This window comes from Pollachius pollachius (assembly GCF_949987615.1).
Source record: "Pollachius pollachius genome assembly, chromosome: 16".
Lineage (NCBI taxonomy): Eukaryota > Metazoa > Chordata > Actinopteri > Gadiformes > Gadidae > Pollachius > Pollachius pollachius.
The window spans coordinates 13,867,057-13,876,095 of record NC_136949.1 but is presented as its reverse complement, the minus strand read 5'-3'; the positions used below and the strand labels follow the sequence as shown (position 1 = coordinate 13,876,095).

Sequence of the window (9,039 nt, the reverse complement as noted above, 5' to 3'; positions counted from 1 at the left end):
AGCCTGGAAACCAGACAAATCTGCCAGTTCGTGTTTTATTTGCTCTGGCATATGAACAGGAGGGTCCCCCTCCAGTTCAGACAGATTTCAGGCAGATTTCAAGCAACGGATGATTGGTCAAGGACGGGCCAATCACAACTGTTTATCTAAAATGGGTCCGGTTTGATATGACGACACTACAGAGGAGGACCCTATGGGAACACTATTAAGGCATTTTCATAAGAAATCAAGATGGCTGATGCTGATGTGAGACAGGTTTCGCTGCTCTGATTGGTTGTAGGTCTATCAAATTGCGTCCAGAGGCATTTTGGTCTTCGACCCTTTGGAAACCGATGATGAAGTAAGAGGTTCAAAGCTTCAAACGCATTTGCGATTGGGTCTGGCGATGTAAGGAAAGCAGCGAGCATTAAGGTGTGATGTTGTGTGTGTGGTCACTGTGCGAGAGCAACATGTCATGGCAGTACAGAGCAAGTGTAACCCATGTAATGTACAGAACTGCAAGCATTCTGAAGAGCACAGCCGGCCCAATCGGGTGTGATGATGAACGTTTTGAGGTTCATGGTATGCAACAAATCACTCTGCTGGCCCCTGCCCAAGGGCCATGATTACCTGTTGTTGTTGGCTTGCACAAGCTCATCTATGGCCATCATGACATATGTGGATGAAAGGACAGGCTTGATGAAATTCAACGTCCCAAATAAAACTATTAAAGTGAAAAGCTGTTATAGACATGATAGACAATATTGATTACACTGTGCATCCATTAATTTGTTCCTTTTTAAAAAAAATGGTGTATAGCAACTGTAATGTTTTGTGCTCAAAGGATAGTGTACCCTTTATTTCATTACCTGGTATAGGGTGCAAATATGAATCAAGAACTAGGTATATGCAATATGAGACATGCCTACAATCAAGGTATAAATGATCAGTGTATTTAACAAATTATTGCGGGATGCAGTGACTACGAATGGGGTTTGATGAGTAACATTAGCTGGTATAAGTGTGGGGCGCGTGAATGTATGGCAAGACTTCCACTATCTGAACCCCTCATTTTGCACAACCGCAATTAAGCTGGGTTAGAGTAGAGAAACTATGCTGGGATCGTTAGCAGCGATGTCAACTATAGTTTAGGTCAAAGAATATATATAGTAGAGTAATGAGTTCATACAGCCACTGTATGCACTGTGCTCTAATCGTCTCAGCCCATCTCTGAAAATGGCACTTCTCAACAGGACTTCAAAGTTTATTCAGAGAGAGAGAGAGAGAGAGAGAGAGAGAGGCACTAATACTTGGCTCCATGTCATGAGGCTCCTAAGATCAATACAATCATCAGTGGTGTGTGTGTGTGTGTGTGTGTGTGTGTGTGTGTGTGTGTGTGTGTGTGTGTGTGTGTGTGTGTGTGTCTGCAGCCCCTCATGATGCATGGACATTTTTCCTACCGCTATTGTTGCTTTTGTCTTCAGTCACCAAAGAGACATGATATTTGACAGCATAGCGACAGGATTATTCTAACCCTTAGGCAATTTACAGCATACACACATATATATGTATATATATATAAAAAAAATATTCCAGCATCAGCAGCCTCCTTTCCTGTACCCTCCTGATACGTGATCTTAGCATTTTATTCTCATTATATCAGGCGTGTGTGCACAACACCCAGAATAACTGTAGGACACCGAAGCACCTTTACTCAAACTGACATAACACAATACACACCGAAGGGAGACTTGTGAAGTCGTATAATACTAGGGTTAGGGTTGGTTAGAGTTGAGTTTGTTGGTCAAGTTAGCAGTTTTACCCAGAAAAAAGCACTTGGGTCCTGGTATGGATATAGTGGCAACACCCATAGATGTAGTTTGGCCAACCGTTTTGTTTTAGGAATTTTTCCCCTGACTCTCTGGCTACTATGAATCATGGAATGGACAAGTATCGTCCGTGTTTAATTCCTAACCCCTCAGAGAGCCAATTAGTAGAATATGGTGAATGCTTGTGTGGTGCAAGAACCCCTAGCCACGCCCTCCTAGCCTCTCTTCCGGGGCGGTCGATCGACATTAGGCCAACCCTTTTCAACACAGAAAGTACTGCGTGTTGCCATGGATACCAAGTAAGTTCTCATGCAGCCAAGAAGTAGGACTATTCCCGTTGCAACGCCTCGCTCCCCGGAATAGTGTACTGGGGAATGTCACCTCCGGCTGTCAGAAAAACGACAGTTATGTCGTATGTATGTTTATTCCCATTATAAACCCAACGCAACTTAACCCTTGGTTTAACTTCAGGGCACAAACTTACACTTCATGAAGGCAGGGGATAATAACTTCACCCCCATCATGCACTGGGATGTCAGCTCAGTATTACTGCTGTTATAATATATATATTTTTTTAATTATATATTAATACTGTTCCATATATATCTTTGACATCTGCAACTTTAAACCAATATCTCTACAACCATTCAGCTTAATCAGCACGTCTGATTTATATTTTAACAAACCCTGCCCAGACACCCCAGTATGGTCACAGACTCACATGCATAATCCCATTTCAAAGAAAATGTGCATTAACACTTATTTAACGTTTTGCATTGGCCTATTGAATACACATTTATATTGAATATAATAATAGTGTCCAAAGAAAGTATGGTAACTTGATTGTCTCTAGACTGGTACCCAGTTCTGCAATGTACCTGCACATAGTGTTCCTCCATCCTCCTAGGAGCGTTTCACTCCCTGAGCGTACACCACCTGCAGCGCTACATCTTAATGTAGTCTGCCTCGCATTCCCTGCACCTGCATGTATTCTTCGGTAAAAGCGACGGGGAATATTTCTATCACCATACACAACATAGTAAGGCAGTTTTTTTCTTATACAATGGTAGACTGGCAGTCTGGCACACACACACACACACACACACACACACACACACACACACACACACACACACAGTCAAACACACGCACGCGCGCAAACATCCACGCAGAGACACACACACACGAACACACACACACACACACACACACACACACACACACACACACACACACACACACACACACACACACACACATCCATTTTCGAACCCTCAGGTAAAACGTGTGACCGCTTGACGGCTCGTTACCTGAGGATGCTAACCGCAGGAACACTGTCGCGTGGCAGAGCAGACACGCCGCCGCAGCACAGAAGTCGCTCTTTGCCTTGTTATTACTTTCACTTTATCCTTATCTTCCAATATACCCCGTTAGCAATCCGTTCAGAGAACAACCTTACCTCAACAAACAAAAGTTAAAGCCGGTCGTCCGTCGTTTTATCCCGTGTTCTCTCTGCGAGCGACGCGCTCGAGCTTCCCCCGACAAACACGCGCCCAATCAGCTCCCCGGCAGCAGCAGCCTATAGGTGACCCAGGTGGAGGATCCGTCACTCCGCGGCGGAGGAGGAAAGGAGACGGGGAGACTAGTGGAACACACGGCACGAGGTGTCTGCGGGAGTGGAACAGCTGTACAGATGGTGTGGGTCCAGCGGCAGCTGTGGTAGCGTCCCCCTCTACCTCTCTCTCTGTCACACGCACACACACACGCGCGCACACACACACACACGCACACACGCGCATACAGCAATTATGTGTTGGTGGGTGGGTTGTGTGAGCTTGGAGGCAGAGCGGCCAGGTTAAGGCAGTGTGTCCTTGTGTGCGTATGTTTGGGTGCCATCATGACAGAAATGGTTGAGAAAATGTTTGCCATAAAAAGTAAAGTTTCTCGTACTTGTTCATTCCACTTCATTAAGACAAGATGAAAGAATGAACATCAAATATATATAGCAGTAAAAACATATATAGGCCTACTAATATAAATGAAAATATACTTCTGTGATTGTATGGTGCACTGAGACAGAGCATATGTAATGTTTTTTGCAAAGCCAGCTAGCTCCTAACATTTTGGGCAGAGGAGGTGTGTAGGAGAGGGGTTCTGCTACCATGTGTACAGCTAGCAAGTTGCTGCTCTCAGCCTCGTTCTCTCCTTCAGTTGTTTCCACCCATGGCAACATTGACATTAATGAGCAGAAGAAAATCAATACGGGCACTTTCCAGCCATCATCGAGAACAAGAAAAACATTCATGCTAATGGATCTTTCTGGCTAAATAGATTCATGTCTTTCACACACACCAATATCAGCGATCTGTCTGCCCATGGGAGGGGTAAGCCTCCACTTTGGGCCAGCTGAATTATTGAGGAAGAGTAAACAGGAAGCAAGATGGTCCACTGGGGCTTGGTGTGTGTGTGTGTGTGTGTGTGTGTGTGTGTGTGTGTGTGTGTGTGTGTGTGTGTGTGTGTGTGTGTGTGTGTGTGTGTGTGTGTGTGTAAGACATTATTTCTTAGTAAGTATGTATCATCGGAAATGAACCATCTTCAACACACAATTATTGGTCCGAAATTGGTCATTAATAATAATTTGGAAATAGTATATTTTGTCAATTTGAACACGGCTCACCTTTCACAAGTTGCGTGCACTACTTCAAAAATAATAATCAAAGTGGCTTCATATATAAAGTGTCCTTCAATAACTGTCACAATGAAAAAAATGGTTTTGTATTAATAATACTGAATTGTGTGTGAAAGGAAGGGTCAGGGTTAGATTCTGAGAACGGGAAACCCCCTTTAGTTCTAGTCTGCACATGTAACTCCGTCTATTTTCCCTGCCTCAATATATGAGCGATGCACTTCCGTCATTATCCTCCTATATTTCCAGGTGCTCCTCTGTAGCTTGTCTGCTAGGCTACCTGGTGCATCCCCCCTCTGCTTAACATTTGGTTTCCCACCATGATGTCCACATCCTGTGCAAGGAGCCGGCGAGGACCCCCTCCAGTGGATCACCCAGTATGTGTGCAGCCTTTTAGCTCAACTCTAAACGGCCCCCTGAGATTAGTGTCATGCGCACACATCATGTTCCCCACATTTCCAATAGTCCTGGATCACTGAGCAATCTAACAGAGCATGTTGCGCTTGTTCCTGGAAATTCAACCGTGGCTAACAGCTCAGGGCAACAGAACGGGCTCTAGTGGGAAGTTAGTTAGCACTGGCCATCAGTTGACACAAGTGTGCAAATAGCACAATCTGCAAACACGTGTCCCGTTGCCAGAGATCCTCTCTCTCTCTCTGAACGAGGGCTCAGGAGAAGGCCAACCCTCTGCATCACTCTGAGAGGCAGTCAAGCTGTAAGCAAACAGCAGACATGAAAGGTGCCCTCAGGTAGGAGCGAGTGGGTTGATTTTAGTGCAGCAAAAAAGTGTGTGTGTGTGTGTGTGCGTGTGTTTGTGGATGATAGAGAGGGTACCACACATGGAAATGTCTGATTCATAGTCCACTTCAGGACACTAAGTGCTTTAAACACCCACAAGAAAACAATTGAGCACTTCAGTGAAGAGGGGAATGCAGACGGCACTCTACTTGTGTGGCCAGTGCACGGCCCCAAGTAATAATCCAGCAAAAACAGTAAAAAAAAAAAGTAATAATTTAGACAAAACAAAGTGGACGATATTAAAGTTGTTTAAGGTAAAACAATAACCATGGGCTTTTACTGTAAGGATAAGGCTCACTCAACCCCCAATGAAGCAATCCACCAAGACTTGGCCTTGATTTCTCAAAATAGATATGAACCTTTGGTAGTGTAGACTTCTTCTCACATGGCTGCTACCTGGTGTTTCCCCCTTGCTGAGGACAAGTAAGACAGACAATACCGGTCAGCAGGAAAGCAAGAGTCACATTTTACTGGAAAGCGGTTCATGTAGGCCATATCGTTAAAGTTGTCGGTAAAATAACCAACGCATCCTTTGATATAGTTTTAGCCGTTAAACTCCTACAGACCTGTCACTTCTTTGGTTCGAACCCAAATGTCTGCATTCTACCTACAAGTATCCTCGGGCAAGATGTTAAACCCCCACCTGCTCATTAATGAAATGCATCTAGAGCACAAAAACACTGTACATCCCATTGGATAAAATGGATAGTTAAATCACTAAATATATGTGCACAAAGATGCACGATATCTCGAACCAATGCAACAGCATTTATGAGGAAATCTCTTTCATGAACAGTAGCGGATCCTTGCCTTTGGATGGCCTGCCTCCTTCAGGTCAGATATACCTTTGTAACAGACCTTGGATAGAAAGCCTCAAGGTAAATAAAGCTCATACGCACCTCTCAACCAGACGAATCATCGACCTCAATGTTCTCCCACCCGCCGGTGTGTACCAAACATCACAGACAACATGGACTCTATATACAGGGATTATTTTATTAAGTGAATAAGCATCTTCAAAGGATTTATTCATCAAGTATGATCCATTTATTTCCAATGGATCCACGGGTTCAGGTCAATTACAATAACAATGTTCATAGGACAAAATACAAACCTGGGTCCACTCCATTCTGAATCAGATTCACATCAGAAAAACAAAGTGCATTTTACAGTAATATGGCAGCTTTCAAGCAACTCCAAAAGAAAACCAAAACAATGGATAAAATCACAAAGCAATACAGCATTTATTTTATTTCAGAAACGTTTAATACTGTGATCACTTCAAATGTATTTTCTTTTAATACCTTCACACTTTACAAAAAGGACATGAAAGCGAGATGTAAACAGTATTTCAATTTGATCAGTTTTAATCCAAATTTGAAATGGTGTATCTTTACCCTTCACTTGTCCCTTCTGCAGAATGATCAGTCAAGCGCACACACGTAGTGCTTGGCCCCAGTTTTAAATTCCCTTCTTCCTAATCTACAACAAACCACAACCAGGCAGAAAAATAAACACAGCAAAAATATTTTGGGAACATTTTAAAACTTTACATTACATAGGATGAGTACATATTCCACATCCTGTATATAGGCAACCATTTCTACAAACAGAGAAAAAAAATACACTGTGCAAACATTAATGGAAAATAACGATTGCACATATGTTACAAAATGGAATAGTTGTGGAACATGTGAACCGGAATTGGTCTGAGTGGTACAGATAAGCAGCACAGTTAGTGGGCGAGTCTGTGCTGGAGCATCCACAGGTTTACATCAATTACCCTTAAACTTTATGAACTATAAACAAAACGCGTCGCCGCAGTGCTGCTGATCCTACAGAAATCACTGGTTTCATTACCCCAAAGTGGCATTCCCTGGTATACTGGTTGTACTAGGACCTGTCAACTTTCAGTTGACAGGTCATTTTTGTGGACATGGGAGGTAATTGGAAACCTACCGCCGGTTAAAAAGGGCAATCTCGTCTCAACTCCAAGCGACATGGGAACATTGACATGAAATGTCTATTTTTGCAGTTTTCAGGTCTAAGGTTGTCCAATGAAATGTTTATTTCTTGGTGTCTGCACTTACTAATCCAGACAGGCCGAACACACGGACTAGACCGACACAAGATTCCTACAACAGAACCAACACCTCAACACATTTCTGTTTGAGATTGTCTCTCTCTCCCTCCAACGTTTAAATCCATCTCCATCTCTCTGCCAGATGGCGGCAGCACAGGATGATTGTAGTCTTCTCCTGATTCATTTATGTTTGTTGTTTGACAATCAGTCAGGGTGATATCGCCATGCTTTTTATTTAATCCCTGAAATGTTGATATGCTAATTTTGGAGTATGTCATCAAATAAGAGAATAGTGGTCTATTTTGGGGGGAATCTCCACAAACAATAAAATAGTTTGATAACAAATGGCTTTCATATCCCGACAATGGCATCATACGTAAAGTGCGGTTACAATTGACAGGATAAATGAATATATGAGAGCCTGTTGAACAACCCAACACACACACACACACACACACAGACACACACACACATACTTTAGGCACCTTGATGAGAAATGGCTATATAGTTCTTCTCGCTTCACAACAGTAAGAAGCATTCTTGCCTGGAAATATACCTTTTTTTACTGCCTATACATGTCAACATTAAAAAAGGGTGAATAACTATCTGCGTGCTCTTGTAGCCATGAATGTAAACAAACAGTGGCATGCCCACACAGATAAACACACACACACACACACACTACATCATTCTCCATATCTAGGGTCCTGTTCATTGTGCTGTGGAAAGGCAGATGGCTGATTTAAAAATACAGACCAAGTTACTGGGGGCTCCACTACAGACACACACCCGTCTGGTTCCGACTGTGGACGACATCACACAGCTTGTGGGAGTGTTTTTGTGTCAGCAGCTGCTCTCCGGCGAACACTACGACGATGACGACGACGACGACGACGACGACGACTACTACTTCAAAAGCAAAGCTCCTCCCCAACATCACTTATCTCAGCTGTGGTTCAAAAAGGCACGTCCTGGATCCAGCCACTGCTCAGTGATGAAGCCTCACACACGCACACACACAATCTGCAGTTGCTTAACTCACACCGATAAGTGTGAGAAGTCAACGGTCTGTCAATCAAATCGATGGCCTGACAGAATCCCTGTAGTGAAGTTATGTTTCCATCTAACAAAGACCGTCCGAATATAGTTCCACACAGACAACAGAAACACACACACATGCATACACAAACACCTGCACGTAATATGCTCTCTGATTGTATGTCTTTAAGCTTCTTTATGGTCTCCTCTGGTTCTTCTGTCCTGTCTCATTGGGATTAGCACTGTTTGTTCACAAAGTCAGTTTGTTGGGAGCAAATGATGAGAAAACTCAAAGGGGAAAAAAGCATGGCATTCTACTGGTCACCACTAGAGGACACAGGAAACAACACAACAGTAGGCTTGGGGAAGCACAAACTACAATGAGAAACATTGCAGAACAATATAACCATATTAGGCTCAAGGCAGAACAAGCAAAACATTCAAAGAGGGTGGGGGGGGGGAGCTATTTAAATAATAATATAGGAAGCGACCCTTTTCATATATATTTTTATATATATATAAACATAACACTGATGTCAGTTGCACTTTACTAATCAATCAACTTAATTATTGGAATTATAATACAAGGAAATAAATTAAACCAGAGAAAACGTCCCACGAATGTT

General features: G+C 43.0%; 1 protein-coding gene across 1 annotated transcript in view; it reads right to left on the bottom strand.

Moving 5' to 3' along the window:
• Nucleotides 1-6,412: 6,412 nt before the first annotated feature.
• The window catches only part of sipa1l1 (signal-induced proliferation-associated 1 like 1), a 33,270-nt gene continuing 30,643 nt past the window's right edge, over nucleotides 6,413-9,039 (bottom strand). Inside the window, exon 22 of the mRNA XM_079753301.1 lies at nucleotides 6,413-9,039. This exon is cut by the window's right edge and continues 1,717 nt beyond it. The gene's annotated coding sequence lies outside the window, so the exon portion shown is untranslated.